General features: G+C 45.6%; 1 long non-coding RNA gene across 1 annotated transcript in view; it reads left to right on the plus strand.

The window, feature by feature from the left end:
* LOC105260899 overlaps nt 1-21450 on the plus strand; it is an 81012-nt gene that overhangs the window by 56564 nt on the left and 2998 nt on the right. The window contains exon 3 of the long non-coding RNA XR_006584847.1: nt 12514-12697. This is a non-coding gene — a long non-coding RNA (uncharacterized LOC105260899). The remainder of the gene's footprint in view (nt 1-12513; nt 12698-21450) is intronic.

A 21450-nucleotide genomic window follows, 5' to 3' on the forward strand; every position in this document is an offset into this window, starting at 1 on the left:
AGTGCTTTGGATGACAAGCCTGTTTCCTCAGTGAATTATGCTCTCAAGCCAAGGTTTTACTGTATTCTCCATTGTGTTCCTTTTCTGGGGCAGCTGTAACAAAATGCCACAGACAGGGAGCTTAAACAACATTTATCATCTCATAGTCTGGAGGACAAAGTCCAAGATCAAGATGTCGGCAGGACTGGTTTCTTCGGAGGCCTCTCTCCTTGGCTTACAGATGGCCGCGTCCTCTCTGCGTCCTCCCATGGTCTTTCCCCCAGGTGTCTCTGTGCCTCTCTAGGCCCTGATCTCCTCTTATTAATAAGGACACCAGTCATGTTGGATTAGAGCCCATCCATATAGCTTCATTTTACCTTAATCACCTCTTTAAATGCCCCAGCCCAACTACTGTCACATTCTGAGGTACTGGGGGTTAGTACCCCAACATATGAATGTTGGAGGGGAGGACACACATCAGCTTCTAACATCTGTCTCGGTAGGTGTTGTCACCATTCAAAACCATGAGGCAACAAACACAAGACTCAAAGTTAACCATGTCGTGGACAGTTTGGAGTGGAGTAGGAGTTTGGAAAAGCTGGGTCCTTGAAGACATCAGTGCCCATCTCCCTCCAGACTACTTGTTAAGTGAACAATGAGTGTACCTATGGTTTAGGTCCATTATGCAACGAACTCTCCTGCTTCAGTAGCTCCCTATCCCCTTGGTTATGGAACTGAAACTCCTTAGCAGAACCTTTAGGACTTTCTTTCTGCTCAGTGTCTGGTCTCATCTTCTGTCTCCAGCTTCACCTCCTCCATGCATCCCTTGGGCAGAGTCAATCCTTTTGCTGAGGGCAATTAATCAAGAGAGCTGCAGAGAGCAAAAGGCTGAATGTGCATTTCAGGGGCTCGGAGAGGCAGAGGTATGTGTGAAAGGCACAGAGGAGCCACAGCCCTAGAGTAGGAGGAAACTCTGCTAGCAGACAAGCTCATTGGATGGACACAAGCTTCGGCGAAAGAGTAGGAGGTCTTTGAAGAGACACAGGAAGAATGACAGATCACAAGGTTGAGGAGAGATTACTCTTCCTCCCACAAAACAGGAACCACGGCGAATTGGAAGGCGTATGTATTCCCTTCCTGGGGCTACCATAACAAACTACTACCAGCTGGCTGGCTCAAAACACCAAAAATGCCTTCTCTTGCAGTTCTGGAGGCCAGAAGTCCAAAATCAATGTGCCAGTTGACAGAGTTGCTTCATTCCTGGAGGCTCAAGAAAGATTCTAGTCCGTGCCTCTGTTTTAGCTTCCGGTGGTTGCCAGAAATCCCTGACATTTCCTGGCTTGTGGTCACGTAATTCCAGTCTGTGCCTCCACTCTCATATGCTCTCTTCCCACCACGTGTCTCTGTCTCTGTGTCTCTTCTTCTCATAAGTACATCAGTCATATTAAGGATCAACCCCACTCTAGTATGACTTCATGTTACTTTACATGTCTCTCTCTCTCTCTCTCTCTCTCTCTCTCTCTCTCTTTTCTTTTTAAGTAATCTCCACCCCCATGTGGGGTTCAAACTCACAACTCTGAGGTCAAGAGACACATGTTCTACCCACTGAGCCAGCCAGGCACCCCATACATCTTTTTTTTTTAATGTTTATTTATTATTTTTGAGAGAGGGAGAGAGAATGTGAGATGCTGGGGAGGGGCAGAGAGAGATGGGGACAGAGGATCCAAAGCAGGCTCTGTGCTGACAGCATCGAGCCCAGTGTGGGGCTTGAACTCACGAACCATGAGATCACGAGTTGAGCTGAGATCAAGAGTCAGACGCTTAACTAACTGAGCCACCCAGGTGCCCCAAATACATCTTGATTTCATACACAAACAAGGTCACACTCACTGGTACCAGTGCCGTAACCTGTGCGGGTTCCTCCTGAGAGCCACGAGAGAAGGATTGGGTCCAGGTCCCTCTCCCTGGCTTGTAGGTGGCTGTCTCCTCCATGTCATTTCACACGTCTTCCCTCCATGGGTGCTAGGATTCAGCATGCCCTTTTGTGGGACACGATTGAATGCTGGACAGTTCTTTGGAGTGTTCCTTCCTGCTAAGGGAATGTCCCGAATGGTTGCTGTTGACTGCCTGAGGGCTCTCTGATTGGAGGCAGGGTGGGTGGGGGGAGCTGAGGGGGGGGGGGATTTTTCATGACACTTTTTTTTTAATGTTTATTTATTTATTTATTTTTTGAGAGACAGACACAGAGTGCGAGAAGGGGAGGGGCAGAGAGGGAGGGAGACACAGAATCTGATGCAGGCTCCGGGCTCTGAGCTGTCAGCACAGAGTCCGACTCGGGGCTCCAACTCATGAACCTTGAGATCATGACCTGAGCTGAAATCAGCAACTTAACCAACTGAGCCACCCAGGCGCCCCAGTGACATTTTAAACAATAGTCTTAAAGATTGGTTGTTTCTTTCTCTGCTATACGGTGAGCTATCTTCTTGTGTCTTAGTCATTTCATTTTTTTTATTCTGCACAGCTCCTGACATCATTCGGAATAGGGTTTCAGTAGAGGTCCATGGAGCTTACTGGGGTTTTTCTGTGTAGTGCCGGCAGCCGGCCTGGTGCCTGGCATTTACAGTAGAGGATGTGGTACATGCTGGGAATTGGGAGGTTGACTTCCAGTGGGACAGATGGAGTTCAAGTCCCAGCTTTGTCTTATTTTGGCTCTGTGGCCCTGGATTAACCCTCTAAGCTCACCGTAGAGTGGGCTCCATAAGAGCACCCCAGGTGGTTGTTATAAGGATAAAAGGATGTAATGCAGATGTAATGTTCAGGGCAGTGCCTGGCTCGTGACACATCGTGACACATGTTTAACAAGTGCACACATGCAAATGTATTCACTTGAACTGTGTGGAATCACAATGTCCCCACTCCCGAAATGCATTTACCTTTCAACATTTCGGTGTGGACCATAGAACTTGGGGGCAGTGCCTGCATTTTCCTTTGGTGAGTCCAGCGCTCACATACTTGCCCAGCCTTAGCGTGCACTAGATAACCCTCCACCACCGCCCAGCCCCCTCCCCGTGGCGTGGCCGGCAGCAGGAAAGGCAGAGGAAATGCCTGGGCCTCGCTCATCTGAATGCAGCAATCATCTGATGCAACAGTTCATTTCCATGGTTACGAACTTCGCTTTGGTTTGTTTGATCTTGGACTCCAGGTCTGGGTTAGTGTGTGTGTTTCACAACTCGACTTGGAGAGAAAAAATATCAGAGGAAGAGCTACTTGGCCGGAGATACACCTTGTTTGAGACACACCATCAAGGGAGTAGGTGGGGTCTTGTCTGCCTAACAGCCCCAAGAGAGGGTGGAGAACGTTTGCTCCTAGCGTCCTTGGCAGATCGGTGCACAGAGAAATGATGTGATGCTGGGGCAGGATTCCACCTGCTGAGGCAAACTGAGGGGCTAGGGAGGGAGCAGGGAAAGTTCTTTCCATTCTCAACCTGGACGCCCCCACTTTGCAGGATCTGATGGACCTGGGTTGACAGCCTGCAGAATAATTTTAGGGTCAGCCCCGGGTCAAAGTGGATTTGGGGTCCCAAAAGACAAGAGAATGAAGCCAGGGGCAGAGGGGCTTGATTTCACATAAAGCTGGCTTGAGACCAGCGAAACAGACCTAAAAAGACCCTCACCTGCCACCTCTGGGTGGAAGACAATGGTTGGAGCTTGCGGAGGAGGGTCTTTGCTCCTCTGAGTTGACTCTGAGATTTCCTCGGAGTGTGGGGCCGGGGTGGGTGGGGCAAAGGAGATGGATGGGGCAAATACAGCTACTAGATTACAATCCTTTCATTTTCAATAATGAAGATGAGAGTTACCGTTTGTGAGATTTGCTTTATGTCAGGCCCCAGATTAGGTGATTTCCATGTTATCTCTGATCCTTATAACTCTGAAGGTGGACCACCTGGGTCCATTTATCCACGACCGCATAAGAAACCAACCCCAAAACAGCAACATGAAACTAGTCATTTTATTAACTCAGAGACTCTCTGGGGTGGGATTTGGGAAGAGCATCCAGGTGACTGCTTATCTCTGTTCCGTGATGACTGGGACCTTAGCTGCTGTGTTCCAGCACCAGTTCTCCCACTCCAACTGCCACCAATCATATCCTTTATAATAAATCAGCAAAACAAGTAAAGTTTTTTTTCCCTGGCTTCTGTGAGTCGATCTAGAAAATTGCCAAACCGGAGGTGGGTGTGAGGGCAGTATGGGAACCTCACATCTGTAGTCAGCCGGGCAGAAGTATGAGTAGTCTGGACTTCCCGTTCACAGCTGGCATCCGAAGTGGGACTGAGCCCTTTCACTGTGGGTAGATGACGTCAGCCCTTTAGCTGCATGCATAGTATCAGCAAGGGATTGAATTGTTGGACACCCAGGTGGCAGAGAATTGGTTGTCGGTGTAGGAAAAAAAAACTCCACACGGTCTCCCATAAGCTTCTATGTGCCAACTCTGAGTTCTAAACCCAATCTACCTTGATTCAAGGCTCTCCTCTGTCCACAACATTGCATCTCGATACCAAAATCTCCAAAGCTTTGGGTTCCCTTTGCGTATCACCTTCTCTTGCCATCTGACCGTCATCTGACCTTATCACGATCCCTTGGATTCTCTTTTATCATCCATGAAGCCATTTGTTCTCAGATTTCATTTCTGCCTGGAAACAAGGGACAGACATGTCCCTGTGCACAATGCATTCCCTTCGGGGTCCCAAGCCACAGGCATAGATGAGGGAGCGCTGGGGACAAGACACAGAGCTGACACTGACACCCCTCCCCTTCATTTTCTCACAGGAGACAGGTGCAGACAGGGAGCTCACTATTGGGATAACACTGCTGTCCGCTTTAAAACACATAAGAAGTGAATCCTTTGCCACGTCGGGTACTTAAATATTTTTCCTTATAATCAACGAGCAATCAACTAGCCAGCTTTGCCACTGGATGAGGCACTGTGGTTTGAGTTCACAGCTTAAGACACTTGGCTGTGGTCGACCCACCAGGTCAGTAGTTACATTTTCTTGTATAAATGCAATTTGCAACCATCCCCATATTGGTGATTTTATCGTTCACACATCTTACATATTTCCCTCTTGAAGACCTGAGGATCTTTTATCATGTACAATATGCCTCTAACTTCCTTGCTTTCACCAAATTTCAGCCTAGCATCCCTGTCCCCTCCTGACTGAGTCATCCCTTTGTCCTATTTCACTTGAAATCTCTACATCCTCTTTTATTGATTTGAACCTGCTTATTCACATCTTCCGAGGCTAAAAGCCTCCTCAGTAGGCTCCTAATGTGTAAGAAATTATCAGAAATGTGCTGTCTCAGCTGCAGTGAACCAACTCAGGAGACACAATGCCGCCCACAGCACTGATGGGTGCATTTCAGGAACCTGCCATTAGCTTTTAAGCTTCAACATCTTCCCCAGGGCAACCTGGCAGTGCAAATGGGAAAATACAGTCAATTGTTCCAAAGGGGTTTCTATTAAGATTTCCCAATATCCCATTTCTCTTGTGCAGTAGAGAGCGGACGGGTTGGGAGACACGCTACCTGGGGTTAGGAGCCTAGCTTCTCTACTTACTGGCTGTATGACCTTGGGCACAGAGTTTAACCCCTCTGTGCCATAATGTTACCTACCTTGGAGGATAGTTGTGGGGGAGGGGGTTTGCAGGACATAAGACAGGTAAAGAACTTAGCACGTAGAGCCTTTAAAAAATGTTAGCTATTATTTTTCCCATTTAAAAATAATGGTAGAAGTGAGCTAGTTTCCTGTTGGAAGAGAAAAGAGGTAGAGAAGCAAAGAGGAAGGGAGGGGCTGGAGTAAGGGGACAACTGGGGAGGCCATGGGGCTGGGATGACTGTCTAGAGGATTTGCCCATAGATCTCAAGCAGCGCTATCCCAGAGACATTCAGTGCAATCCACAAATGTGAGCCACGAATGCTAGCTGCATATGGAATTTTAACTTTTCAAGTAGCCACACTAAAAAAGAGATAGGGGTCATCAATTTTAGTAATGCATGCTACATGCAATTTATTCAACCTGGTATTATAACCAAATTTATAACGAGATACATTATTTATTTAAAAAAAATGTTTGTCTAGAGAAAGCGTGAGCAAGAGAGGAGCAGAGAGAGAGAGAGGGAGACAGAATCTGAAGCAGGCTCCATGCTGTCAGCACAGAGCCCAACACGGGGCACGATCTCACCAACCATGAGATCATGAACCGAGCTGAAACCAAGAGTTGGTTGCTTAACTGACTGAGTCACCTAGGCACCCTGAGATACATATTTTAAATGTTTATTTATTTTTGAGAGAGAGAGAGAGAGAGAGAGAGAGAGAGAGAGAGAGAGAGAGCGCAGAGGAGGGGCAGAGAGAGGAGACAGGATCCCAAGCAGGTTTCGCCTGCTGTCAGAGCAGAACTGGACACAGAGCTTGATCCCGTGAGAGTCGGATGTTTAACCGACTGACCTGCCCAGGCGCCCCTATAATGAGATGTTTTATATAACTCAGTATTTCACGAAATATACCGACCAATGCACAGAATCAATCTAAAAATATTAATGTGATCTTTTCATATTCTTTTTTCATACTGAGTCTTTGAAACCCAGTTTGCATTTTGTGCTTATAGCACTTTTTTTTTCCTCTATGGTGGTATGATAGTTTATTTGCATATTTTAAGCTGCTTCAGTTATTTTGCCATTATGAATAGTGAACATATGGACATCCTTGCACATAAATCGGTCTGTTAATTTCCTCAGAAGTGAAATTTCCATGTCAAAGAGTAGAACATTTTTAGACTCTTTTAAACTCTTGATCTATTTTGCAAGTTGCTTTCTAGGGATTTTTCCCTGTTTACATTCCCATCAGCTGTGTATGACTTCCATCAAAAACAAAAGTTTGTTAGCTTGAATCATAATAAACAGTGTTTTAAACTTCCCTTCATTTAACTTTTTAAACTTTTAATGGCAGTTTTAATTTGCTTTCCTTTGATTACTTGTAGGAAAGAACACTTTAATGTTTATTAGCCATCTGTATTTCCTCTGGGACTTGTTCATTCTACTACTGGGGCATTAGAACACCATCAATTTTTTGTGTACTTTATATGTGATCTTTATTGATCTTTATTTCCCATTTTTATGTGGTTTTAAATTGTATTTATACCTATAATTTTATAAAAGCTGAAGCTTTTTACAAACTAGCAACTGGTGGACATTTAAGTCCTAGAGATCTAATGCACAACATAGGCATTATAAACAGTAGTATATTATAAACTTCAAAGTGGCTAAGAGACTAGATCTTAATTGTTCCCACCACAGAAAGGAAATTATAATTATGTGATGTGATAGAGGTGTTAGCTGATCCTATGGTGGTAACCATATTGCAATATGTATAATGAATGTGTCAAACCAGTAGGGTGTTAATTACATTTCAATAAAAATGTTTTTTGTTTGTTTGTTTTAAAAGAGAATGTTTCTAAAAGTACCTACCTTGGGGCACCTGGGTGACTCAGTCAGTTAAGCCTCCGACTTCGGCTCAGGTCATGGTCTCGTGGTTCATGGGTGCGAGCCCCACGTCGGGCTCTGTGCTGACAGCTCAGAGCCTGGAGCCTGCTTCAGATTCTGTGTCTCCCTCTCTCTCTGCCCTCCCTGCTCGTCCTCTCTCTCTCTCTTTCTCTCAAAAGTGAATAAACATAAAAAAAATTTTTTTTTAATGAATAAACATTAAAATTAAACAAAATAAAAGTACCTACCTAGCCTGAAGGTCATTTCTTTTTGATTTTTAAATTAGTATTTTGTCAAAAAATATCTCAGTAAAAATGTGGGGTTTTTTGTCTTTCTTTCTTTTTTTGTTTAAGAGAGGATATTTCTAAAGGTACCTACCCAGCATGAAGGTACTGGGTTTCTTTTCCTTTTTAAACTTAATATTTGTCAAAAAAAAAAAAAGCTAAATCTTTTAATTTTTTGTAGTCAAATCTGTCCTTCTCTTTGCGATTTCTTCTGTTGCTCATGCTCAAAAGTCACCTGGTTTCCTGTAGATGCTTCTGCTTTTAACTCTCAATCCTTCAGGAGTCTATTTTGATAAGTGAGATCAAAGACTGACACCTATTCCGCTACCCACCCACGATGGCCTTACCCGTATGGCACATCTTCATTCAGGCCAGCCACATTGCAAGTGCTCCATGGCCACATGTGGCCAGTGGCTGCCATATTGGATAGTACAAGGCTAAAGATCAAGACATTCATTCTCATTTGGCTGAGTATTTGCCATGGATTTGCAAGCACCACATAGAGAGAATATTTTTAGCAGCTGTTAACAAATTGCAGCTCTAGGCAGCAACCATCCGGCTGGCTGCTGCCGCTGTTTTCGTATCCGGTATTTGTCCCCTGTCATGACGTCGCCTGATTTCTTTTAAGGTGTTGGAGCATTTCTTTTAGCTTCCCACTTGAGGGCTGATATTTAAGGGCCTGTTTTGGTTCCATCCTTCGTTTTGAATTCATGTAACCCATGGCAACAGTAAGGTTCCTGAAGCCGACTGCTGTGTTCGGTTCCTACAGCACTGAATTAAGAGTCTGAAAAAAAAGCAGTCGGCAGCAGCAAGGAAGAGGGGCCGCAGGGCCGCAGGGAGACGTTGCTTTGGCAAACTGGGTGGCACTGGTGGCCACACGCCCTCCAAAGGGGCACGTGAGTCCTCCTCAGAGCCTTTGTTAGTGGGGTGAAGTCCTGAGAGCAGAGTTACACTGAGGCCAGGATCTGGGGGTTGAATCCACATGAGTCGCTTGGCTGCAAATGGAGAAGCAGTGTTTCCACAGCCACAGCCTGCGTCACCCACCTGGGTCAGTCTCTCAAAAACCGAGTTCTTGGGGCACCTGGCTGGCTCTGTTGGGAGAGCATGCAACTCTTGATCTCCGGGGTCGTGCATTCGAGTCTTTCCCTCTCTTTGTCTCTCTCAAAACAAACAAACAAACAAATTAGTTAATTAACTAACTACAAAAAAAAGATTTTTGTATTCTTAAGTAATCTCTAACTCCCAGTGTGGGGCTCAGACTTACAACCCTAAGATCAAGAGTTGCACGGTCTCCCAACTGAGCCAGTCAGCCGCCTTCCCACCCTGCCTTTCTTAAACCGTTCATCCTCCAAGCCAGCCCATTTAATTCTGGACAGTTTCCTTGTTAGTAAATGCTCTGTTACAGCAAGGAAAAATCTGATTTCTGTTTTATCTCTCAATGCATTGGTTGGGTTTCTATTTCAGCTATAAAATATTTTTAATAGAATATTGTGGGTTTTTTTAAGTTTATTTATTTTGAAAGAAAGAGAGAGAGGCAGAGAGAGAGGGAGAGAGACTCCCAAGCAGGGTCTGCACAATCAACCCAGAGCCCAACACAGGGCTCAGTCCCACAGACCATGAGATCATGACCTGAGCCAAAATCAAGAGTTGGATGCTTCACCGACTGAGCCATCCAGGCTCCCCACTAGTATATTGTTTTTATTTTAGGGACCCAATATTGTCTTCTTACTTCTCTGAAAAAAAAAAGTAATTATGGATTTAAAATTTTTTGTTATTCTGTTCTCTGGTTTGTCTCTGTTGCCTTCCAAACTTCAAAACACATCTGTTTGGTTTTGGTCTTTGCTTTCATATTGGACAGCAACTAATTGTGGTCATGGGACAGTGCTGGCCAGTGAACCACAAAGGAAAGCAGCTAAGAACTGCTAGGGAAGCTTTTCCTCTCTTGGTAAGAGGGCAGTGTGACCTGTCCACTTCTTCTCATCTTCTTGCTTTGAGTGTAGATGAGATGCCTGAAGCCAGAGAAGCCATAAGGTGGTAGTTCTCAAAACTGTGGGGACCCCTGGGGATCCTCAAGAACTTTCAGGGGGTCATCACAACTATTTTTTTTAATAAAAATTTGTTAAGTTTATTTATTCATTTTGAGGGAGAGAAAGCACAGGTGGGGAAGGCAGAGACAGAGAGGGTCAGAGAGAATCCCAAGCAGGCTCCGTGCGGAGCTCAACGTGGGGCTCAAACCCATAAGCGGCAAGTTCATGACCTGAACTGAAGTCGGACGCTCGACGGACTGAGCCACCCAGGTGGCCCAAAACTAGTTTAGCAATAATAGTAAGACTGTGTACAGTCACAGCTCGCCCCCCTGGAGTCTGTCTTTCCCTCGTGGCCTCATCCGCTTTGTTTCCTATCACTCACGTCACGCTAACGACACGAATGTCTCTAACGACACGACCAGAGGATGATGCAGAGTCTTCTCCTCTGGCTTTGGTGAACTTCATTCAGCAAAGCCCACCCTACGCTGGCTTCAGTTGGGTGGATGCGGGGAATCACCCTGTTGATGGGTTTGGTACAGATGGATGTTGTAGTAAACTGAACATTCTAGGCCTTTTTCGTGAGATCAGCTATTTTTGTACACTTGGTATTCTGAACCTGTGGGCCAGACTTTACTTTATCCTGATGAAATTCCAAATGTTAGATTTCATCCATTATTCCAGCCTGTCAAGATATTTTCCAATCTTAATTCAATCGCCTGGGATGGCGTTGATCCATCTGAGCTCCTGATAAGCCGCCATCACAGCCCGCAAGCGCTAACAGTACCAGACCGAAACGGACGTGCTCTGTGGCCGGCAGGCTGGTGCCCACAACCACTGCTCTGTTCAGATAAAGACAGAACGGATGGCAGAAGGGGGCCTAATCAAGGATTTGGTATTTAAAGAATAAAGTCTCTGATCCTTTTTTCTTGCACTTCTGGCTTTCAGTTCAAGGACTCCGTTTCTGGACCTTTTCCCCAAAGTGTGTGGACCGGAGATGGGAGTTCTATTTTTTTTTTTTAATGTTTATTTATTCTTGAGAGAGAGAGAGAGAGAGAGAGACAGAGTGTGAGCAGGCTCCAGGCTCTGAGATGTCAGCACAGAGCCCGATGCGGGGCTCGAACTCCCGAACCAGGAGGTCATGACCTGAGCCGAAGTCAGACACTTAACCGACTGAGCCACTCAGGCACCACCCCCCCCCCCCCCCAGAGATGGGAGTTCTAAAGGAAAGTTTCCAATGCAAGTTTCTGAGAGGGCCCAGATATATTAAACATAGAAGTAGTGGCTTTCAGGACACCTGGATGGCTCAGTTGGTTAGGCGTCTGCCTCTTGATTTCTGCTCAGGTCATGACCTCCCAGTTCATGGGTTCGAGCCCCGCATTGGGCTCTGTGCTGACAGCCTAGAGCCTGCTTGCGATTCTCTCTCTCCCTCCCCCTCTGCTCCTCCCCAGCTTGTGCGCACACATTCCCTCACGTGCTCTCTCTTTATCTCTCAAAAATAAATATTAAAGAAGAGAGAGGTAGTGGCTTTCTGGTCACTCTTTTTGACTTCCTTTTCTACCCCTAGAGTCACAAGAAACATGACCAGGATGGTAGGCTTTTCTTTTCTTTTTTTGTTTTTAATTGTTTTTTAATGTTTATTCTTTGAGAGAGTGAGAGACGGTGTGAGTGGGGGAGGGACAGAGAGAGAGAGACACACAGAATCCAAAGCAGGCTCCAGGCTCTGAGCTGTCAACACACAGCCTGACGAGGGGCTCGAACCCACAGACTGTGAGAACATGACCTGAGCTGAAGTCGGACGCAAACCGGACTGGGCCGCCCAGGTGCCCCGGGATGGTAGGCTTTTTGAGCTGCATTAGGCAGTGTACCAGAAATCAGCCACCTTAATTGTCCAAGTAGAGAAACTGAGGGGGCAGTGAAATCGAGTTCCTGGCCAGGTTTGCCCTGGGACAGGGCGATGGAGCCAGGACAGGAGCCCCCACCCCTTTGCTCCACACTGAGCCATCTCAGTCAGTTGACCATGATCATGTTGCTGCTGCCACTTCCTAGAGAATTCGTGTGCATCCAGAATCTGGGAGGAAACATTAGTCTCTTATGAAAATATGCAAGAATAGGGCACCTGGGTGACTCAGTCAAGTAAGCCTCCAACTTCGGCTCAGGTCATGATCTCATGGTTTGTGGGTTTAGGCCCCACGTCGGGCTCTGTGCTGACAGCTCGGAGCCTGGAGCCTGCTTCGGATTCTGTGTCTCCCTCTCTCTCTGCCCCTCCCCTGCTTGTGCTCTCTCTCGCTCTCAAAAATAAATACATAAACTTAAAACATATTTTTAAAAATACGCAAGGATAGATTATGACATAGAATGCAAAAATCACTTGGATTTTCAAGATGCAACAGGAGGATTCCAAGAAACGCGCATTTGCTAGTTGCTTGGGCCTGAGATGCCAAATCTCCCCAACAACACAAAAATAGATTCTTTTACCTCATGAAACAGTCTTGAAGCAGAGAAGTAAGACTTCAAATAGACATAATGAATGTAACAGCACAGTTTATAGAGACGTGTCAAAGGGAAGTACGTGGGGGGCGTAGCATTGTTTCCCTCATACTATATTTATTATGATTATGACTATGATTATTAGCTCTATAGAGAGTGTGATCAGTGCACAGAACATAAAAAAAAAAATGCTTTCTTCCAGGTAAGAAGCTTTGTAAGGTGACCAGTATGCCACTGAGTCCTGTCTGTGATACACAGCTTCATTCATTTTACTTTATGAGGACGTCATCGGTCAGTTCTTGCAAAATTCCAAGGAGGCAGAAAGGCTGCTTGATTGAGACTCATTTCCCCTGGCTGTGGACTGACTTTATTATCCATAATTAATGGTGAGTAACTCGGTAGATGGTATCCCTTTGTAAGCATGAATCTCTAACCAAAGAACATCTTTCAGCTCCGATCATCGTTCAATTGAATGTTGCCATGGGACTACAGCTATTTATTCCCGCACAGTGTTTTTCCAGAGAACTGTGATGTGGCTCTGGTGACAGAGTGTATGTTTCATAGCTATGCAATCCTTTTCTTTTTTCCTCTCTCTCTCTTATTTAACAAAGAGAAACAAAAGACCCTCACCATATGTGTAACATTTCCCATGAATACGTTAGAATGTCAGAAGGGAGACCGATGCCGGAAGATCCTGGCAGGGTAGAGGCCCCTCCTGACCGTTTCATTTCTGTTTTCATCTGGTGATGTGCTAGAAAGTAGATTTGACATGAAGAACCGAAGATCATCCAGAAATTGCTGAACACCCCGATCGTGTGCATCAGCGGTTCCAAACAGATACATCCTGGAATAATAAGCCCATGGGTTTTAGAGTAAATACATTCCCTTTCTCCTCCTCAGCCAGGACCCTGGTGCCCGTCTATTTCACAATACAGATGTGCGTAGGGAACAGCTGTTGGGTTTGCCTGCCTTTTATTCATCCCGTCTTTTTCAGCTAAAACACTTCAGTTTTCTTTTGGGGATCCACCCCTCTCCGGGGGTGACAGTCAAAGTGTATAACAACTGGAATGACATGGGTATAACCACACCCACACAATCGGAATGGATGCTGACTGTGACACCTGCTGAACCCAGATTCACTCATCAGTTACTGTTTTGATGAGTCCTGACATCAAGATGCCCTGACCTTCCTTCTCTAAGGGCCAAGCATGGACCGAGCTAAGCCAAACAGACCCTCTGCCCTGAGAATTTGCATGCTGACAGGCAACACACACAAGGGCCGAAAACATGTGGCACAGGTGGGTCCCAAACGTGTTGCCTGGAAATGCCAGCTTCTCGTGTACCCTGCTTCCTGTCCTTTCCAAGACCTCATTGTTCAGCTTTTCCTTTGTTCTATAAACTATATCCATTCAATAAATTGTATTTATTGACTTACTTATGTACTTCTTATTTATTGCTTATATTGCACCCAGAATTCATTTCTGTTGCTTACCACCAAGGCACTCTAAGACAGTTATTCAGAAAGTAAGATATTAAAGCAAATTTTCTGCAGTGGGAATCCTGTTTCCCTGGGTCATTTTGTTATAAAATTGTAACAACGATCCTGTGGAAGGAAAAAAGCCTTCAAGAGAATAAGTAGGAAGTACGATAAAAATATAATTAAGAAAAGCAGGATTGTCGCAGGGGTGCGGGCAGGCGGAGCGGGCAGGGGGAGCATGGGAGGCCTTAGTTTACTCCCTGGTGTGGCACAGGGCTTGACCAGGTGCAGCAGTAGCACTAAACTTTCCGTGAGTTGCTATTTCTACTTGTTTTGTTTGTTTGGTTTGTTTTTTGTTTTTTTTTGTTTGTAATTTCTTTAAAGTGGCTTTCTACTTCTAGGGGCACCTGACTGGCTCGGTCAGTGGAGCGTGCAACTCTCGATTTCAGGGTTTTGAGTTTGAGCTCCACGTTGGATGTAGAGATTACTTTTAAAAATTAAATTAATTTTTTAAATCTTTAAAAAATAATAATAGTAAGGGCACCTAGGTGGCTCAGTCGGTAAGCAGCCGACTCTTGATTTCTGCTCAGGTCGCGATCTCGTGGTTCGTGGGTTCAAGCCTTGCATCACGCTTTGGGCCTGCTTGGGATTCTCTTTCCCTTGCTCTCTGCCCCTCCCCCACTTGTCTGCATGTGAATGTGCTCGCTCTGTCTCAAAATAAATAAATAAACTTAAAAAAATAATAAAGTAGCCTTCCTTTTCTTTTTAATTTTTTTCGTATATTTTGAGAGAAGGAGAGAGAGAGAGAGTGAGCAGGGTAGGGGCAGAGAGAGGGAGAGAAAGTCATAAGCAGGCTCCGCACTGTCAGCACAGAGCCAGATGGGGGGCTTGAACCCATGACCACGAGATCATAACCTGAGTCAAAATCAAAAGTCGAATGTTTAACCGACTGAGCCACCCAGGCGCCCCAGTAAAGTATGTTTCTCAGCTCTTAGTCACTAGATTAAATCTTCCAGAACATGTTTCTTGCCCTCTGAGGCACATATGATCACCTGGAGAATCTCATAAGAATGCAGTCTCATTCTCCATTTCCAGCAAGCTCCCAGTGATGCCAGGACTGCTGGCCCAAGGACCACACTTGGAGCATCAAGGATCCAGGTTACAAGATTCCTTTCCAGCCCAGGTTTCCCAGATTCCCCACTTAGGGGTTGCAGACCACCTCCCTTTGTGTGTGCAGATAACACTTGCCATACCACCCCTAGCCAGCAGGTGTCACCAACGCACTCTCAGAGTCCCCGCTGGACTGATTTCCTTGCGGACCCGTTGATAGGTTCTGAAAGGACGCGAGCCAAGTTAACTTTCACAATCTCCAAAGTAAGCCTGTTCCATAGCATCTAGTTATAGTTTGAACCCGCAAGCAAAACGACCAATGAGGGGGATTCTCGGTTAGTGTTTTTGTAACCATTTTTATTTCTGATGTTCAAATCATCTGTTCGAGCCTCACTGTGGAAATCTGGCTCTTGACGCTTGTAAGGGGGAAGTTAGAGGTGCTTTAGCAAGGCTCGCAGGGCTTGATTTTTAGAGGGCTCTCTCATGCATTATCTTATTGCTAGAAGAACCTTCATAATTCACAGATTGGAAAAATAAAGGCACAGAGGGGAGAATGTAGTGACCTGTCCAGCGCAACAAAGATAGTGAGGGACAGAAATGAGATTCAAACTTGAAGTTCTGAATCCCTCCATCTTTTTTTTTTAATATTTATTTTTATTTTTGAGAGAGAGGAAGAGACAGAGGGTGAGTGGGGAAGGGGCAGAGAGAGAGGGAGACGCAGAATCCGAAGCAGGCTCCAGGCTCTGAGCTGTCAGCACAGAGCCGGAAGTGGGGCTCGAACTCACAAACCACGAGACCATGACCTGAGCTGAAGTTGGAAACTTAACTGACTGAGCCACCCAGGCGCCCCCTTAATCCCTCCCTCTTTACCCTACTGTGGATGGACAAGCAAAAAGACTACCAGGGTTCTCTTCTGTATTAAACCTTGTTTGTTTGTTTGTTTGTTTGTTTGTTTGTTTCAACAAGATTGAAAATTAGCTAATGTTTATCAGGAATCAGAACCCATAGTTCTGGACATAAATTCTCCCCAAATACAATGATGCACTTTGAATACCATTATCTGGGATTGCAAGGTTTCTATAAACATTGTATTTATTCGCTATAACCAAGGAGTCCCTGGCCCACATATTGTCACAGAGCTCCTTTTGAAAAATTTGAGGGGAGATTGGACATTAGCAAAGAGGTAACATTTTGAGTAAATTCAAATTACGCCTGAGGGGAGAGGAGAGGAGTTGACGTCTCTCATCCTGGAGGTTGCAGCCACAGTAAACTGTGAGGGCTACTCCTGACCCTTCCCCATCACCCCCCCACCATGTGGCACAGAGTCCTTGCTGTCACTGGTCTGGCTAAGTGGAGCAGATTCTAGAGCACCAAATCTCAGGATAGGAAGCACCCCTATGGGTGATTGCTAAAGCCCTCCACCCCCAGCTCCAGGAACCTCAAGATCATAATTGAGCATTTTGCAAAAATGGTTTCTGTAGGACGTTAATATGGAGAATTGGGGAAAAAATGTTTCCATGGTCAAGCAAATTTGAGCAACACTTTCTTTCTTTCTTTCTTTCTTTCTTTCTTTCTTTCTTTCTTTCTTTCTTTCTTTCTTTCTTTCTTTCTCTTTCTTTCTTTCTTTCTTTCTTTCTTTCTTTCTTTCTTTCTTTCTTTCTTTCTTTCTTTTTTAATGTTTTATTTATTTTTGAGAGAGAGAGAGAGAGACAGAGACAGAGAGACAGAGTGCGAGTGGGGGAAGGGCAGAGAGAGAGGGAGACACAGAATCTGAAGCAGGCTCCAGGCTCTGAGCTGTCAGCACAGAGCCCAATGCTAGGCTCCAACTCATGAACCATATGAGATCATGACCTGAGCTGAAGTCGGATGTTTAACCAACTGAGCCATTCAGGCACCCCAGGCAACACTTATTTAAATGGAGTTACATGCAGGGCTTTTTCATCAGGGCTTCTGGGAATGGGGCGTGTGCCCTGCTCCCCAGTTAGGAGGTTAAAGGAAGCTTTAGTTTCTGCAACATCTGAGGCTTACAAAACACTCCTTGAAAATCCTGGTTCTGTTCATCTTCCTCTGCAGGACAGGCCATGGGGGCAACCTGCAGAGTCTCATGGGGGCCTCACATTGGGTTTAATGCTCTACTGTCGCTGTCCTGAGATGCTTAATCAGTGTGGAACAAGGGCTCTGTATTTTAGTTTTGCATTCAGCCCCACAAATGTGTAGCTGGTCCTGCCTGTGGATACCTTCCTTGGAGGAGACCCTGGAGGCCCAGGAGGAGCTGAGTCTTGGCCTAAATGTTGTGGATGCTTTCCCCTTTTTTTTTTTTTTTTTTTTTCCCTTTCTGAAATTTTCTTTCTTCCTCTTTCCTCCCGTGCTGGCTCTCTTCTCCCTTACTTCTGCTGCTTCCCTTCTCTTTGCACCCCCAGTCTTCTCCTCCCTTCCTTTTACCCTTTCTCTTCTACCCGGGACCGAGGATGCTTTCTTCAGCCTAGTTTTATCAATCACTGGAATAATGTTTGGTTTCCTTAGTTCCCCTTGCACTTTTAATGATGGGAAGTGCTCTATACGTTAGCACATGTTTGTGGTCCAAAGGGCAGTCCATTACACTGATTTTGTGTTCTGTCGACACAAGGCTGGCGTGCCAGCCCTGCTCTGGCCACGGCTGCATTCTCTAGTTTGCACCTGGCATTCAGGGAGGCAAGCACAGAGGGGAGTAGAAAGCAGGAAGGAAACACAGTGCAGTGATCATTAAAGCAGCACTAATCACCTCTTTTGTCTAAACTTACACAGTCAATGGTGGGCCCCTGGGTGGCTCAGTCCATAAGCATCTGACTTGGGCTCAGGTCATGATCTCACATCAGGTGAGCTCCTGTCCCACTTTGGGTAAATCACGAGCCCCGCTTTTCTCTCTCTCTCCCTTGCCCTCTCTCTCTCTCTCACTGCCCCTCGTTCACTTGCACCCTCTCTAAAAAATAGATAAATAGATAAACAAACAAACAAACAAACTTACACAGTGTAAACTCAGCTCAAACCACCGTAAGGAAGAAGACATATTGTTTTCTTCTAACTGAGCAATATTGCTTACACTGAACAAGAGAGCAATCAAAGGGTGTGAATGGCTTCAGGTATAGCTGGATTCAGGATACCAAATGATACCATCTAGACTCCTTTCTTGCCCCCTCTTTATCTGTGATCCCTGCTTTCCTTGAGGGCACATTCACTGTCTAGATCTCTCCGCATGGAGGCCAGGATCATCCCCAAGAGCTCAGCTCACACTTTCTTCATGGCTTGTGGTCTATAGCAAGTGTCATTCCCCTAGGGGTTCCATAGCACAACTGAAGGGGAGATTTGGATTGGCCTAGCAGGCTATGATCGTATCTGATGAGCCCACCCCTCAGTCAATTACAGTGACCTAGAGATTGGAACGTGCTGGTGAGGGTCATGTGCCCAGCCACATGGTGGTGCTGGCAGTTCTGGTCGTTCTGGAAGGAAGCCCAAGCTCTTGTCAGATCACACAGAATGGGTTCTCTTTAAGAAAGAGGGTTCCTAGTGCTAGGAGAAAGAGAGGAATTCGTGTCAAGCAGACAAAAATTGACAACTCTACGTAACTACCCCCTCTCGGTTTTGTCCCCGGACTCCTCCCTTCCTCCCTTGCTTTGCTCACCTCTGCTTCAGGGTCTTTGGCTATATCACCTCCTTTCCTCCACCCTCCCAAATCCCATCAGACCTTCAAGGCTGAACCCACAGTGAATGCTCAGAAAGTATTTTTGGGGGGGCTGATGGAACACCGAAGTGGTTTCATGACGGAGGCAGATCTTTTGTTGAATCGAAATGAGTTGGTTCCACTCAAGCTACTTACTTTCATCACTCTTATGTGAGACTCTCTTCTGGTCAAGGCTTTTTAGTTAAAAGGATCAGATTGCGGTGCCGCGGTGGCTCAATCAGTCAAGTGTCCAACTCTTGATTTTGGCTCAGGTCGTGATCTGAGATCGAGCCCTGCTTGGGCTCCATGCTGGACGTGGAGCCTTGGGATTCTCTCCCTCCCTCTCCCTCTGCCCCTCCCCCACCTGCCCCCCTCCTCTAAAAAAAAAAAAGGATCAGACAGACAAACAAGTTAGTATAAATGAAAGGGGGGAGACTAGAAGGAGCTGAGGACATCTCATAGAAGCAAAGAACAACTGAGCCTCAGGGGAATCTGGAAGCCATCAGGCGATAGGATGAGACTCAGTCTTTCTAGTGCTTTGGAGAGAGACATGGTCTCTAGCCCTTGTATCTGTCCATCTGCATGGCTCTCCCGCTTCCTCAGCAGGCTGCCATTGTCTGATGACTCATCGCTCTGCTCTGTGGGGAAGATGACCGCCCCAGCCCGGTATCATCATCTTTTAGAATACATTCTCTGGTCTCTTTGTTCAGGTTTCGAAGAGACAGAGAATACATTTGGTCACTGACCATCAAACGTATTGGCTCTCCTTGGGCATGCCCCATCTGTCCAATAATCTGTTCATTAGGGTCATATAGCATATATATGGTTGCCTCAGCCATTGGTGGCAGCAAGGCTCCAAGGAGGAGCTGTGGGCTGGGCAAGCACCCCCAAACATGCCTCTCATGGAAACATGAACAACAGCTGTTCCACAGGTTAAATCAACTAAAGGGAAGAGAAGTTAAATGACTCACGCAAGGCGTCCCAGGCAGGGAGAGGTAAAGGGTGGCCTGAGACCCAGCTGTCTGACCCAGGAGCTGCTTTTTCACCCCTTCTAAGGAAGAGGGATGCCCAGAACCCTAAGCATGGATTCGTGACTTCACAGTTTTGTGAGTTCAAGCCCTGTGTGGGGGGCTGCACACAAGCCGTGTGGAGCCTTCTTGGAATTCTCTCTCCCTCTATCTCTGTCCCTCCCCAACTCATGCTGTTTCTTTCTCTCTCAAAATAAATAAACTTTTAAAAATAAAAAAATAATGAATTCTGGAATAGTGCACTGTCCAACGGTTACATTAAAATGAGTGGAAGAAAAGTCCTTAACTTGCTACTTAGATAAACATTAAGCACTCAGATGATAGTATATTTCAGAGAAACTAGGAAGTATGTACTAACTAGGATCTGGGTTGAAAAGATGCACTTAATAGAATAAAATTCAAGCAGACAGCTCTATTGAGGGATTATTAATACGGGCAAGGCATTTTCTAAATTGTAAGGAAATCACTTATTTCTGGTCATATTAAATGCATTTTGCCCTCCAGAGCTCTTCATCAACTAGGAATGTTCTTAGATGCTCGTAATAGAAAATCTAACTAAAACCAGTTTAGATAATACATTCTGTCTCGGTGAAAAGGCTGGGAGTAGGCATTTCCAGGGATGGTTCAGGTGATCAACCATATCCCCCCGCACCCAGACTGTATTTTTCATTTCACCTGATTTTTCATTCCAGTCATGGTTCCCTTATGGTTTCAAGATGGCTCTGGAAGAAAGAGAAAGAGCACCAGAAAGTCCCCCTCTTGCAGTTGTCCCTTTTGATCAGGAAACACGTTCTCTTTTTCAGAAAAACCCCGGCAGATTTCCCAAAGTGTCAGTAAAGAGACCAGGACACTTGGCCAATGTAGCTGCTAGGGAAGCTGGAAGTGTCACTGTCCAGCAAAATGGAATGAGATCGATATTCTTGATACACTGACTTCAATCATGATCTATCCCCTGGGGATATGCCAGAGTTGGACATATTCCCCCTGAGCAAAATCTGTGTTCCATTAACAAAGGACACCAAGAGTATCTTTTGCCTCCTCATAGTGAAGACAAGTACAGCTGAAGGCGTTGCGTCAGTGTTAGGCTGTGTGCCTGAATCAAAATGATATTTTGGAATAAGACACATTTCAGCACAAATTACCAGCGAATACATCAAAACTCCTACTTAAAAAAATTGTTTTTTATGTTTATTTTTGAGAGAGACAGACAGAGAGTGAGCAGGGGAGGGGCAGACAGACACACACAGAAACCAAAGCAGGCTCCAAGCTCTGAGCCGTCAGCATAGAGCACGACATGGGGCTTGAACTCACTCACCGTGAGATCATGACCTGAGCCAAAAAGTCGGATCCTTAACTGACTGAGCCACCCAGGCACCCCTCAAAACTCCTACTTACCACTTAAGTAGCTTGGGTTTGCAGATACAGTGCTCTTTAGTGAAGGAGTAATTTAAAAAAAATTTTTTTTAATGATTATTTTTAAGAGGGAGACAGAGTATAAGTAGGGGAGGGGCAGAGAGAGAGGGAGACACAGAATCGGGAGTAGGCTCCAGGTTCTGAGCTGTCAGCACAGAGCCCAACACGGGGCTCGAACCCATGAACCGTGAGATCATGACCTGAGCTGAAGTGGGACGCTTAACCAGCTGAGCCACCCAGGTGCCCCAGGAGTAATTTTTTTTAACGTGACAGTTCTTTTATTTTTTATTTATTTTTGTTTGTTTGTTTTGAGAGAGAAAGAGAGAGCAATGGGGGGAGAATCAGAGAGAGGGAGAGAGAGAATCTCAAGCAGGCCCTGTGCTGTCAGCACGGAGCCCATCACAGAGCTCTATC

This window comes from Felis catus, chromosome C2 (assembly GCF_018350175.1).
Source record: "Felis catus isolate Fca126 chromosome C2, F.catus_Fca126_mat1.0, whole genome shotgun sequence".
Classification (NCBI taxonomy): Eukaryota; Metazoa; Chordata; class Mammalia; order Carnivora; family Felidae; genus Felis; species Felis catus.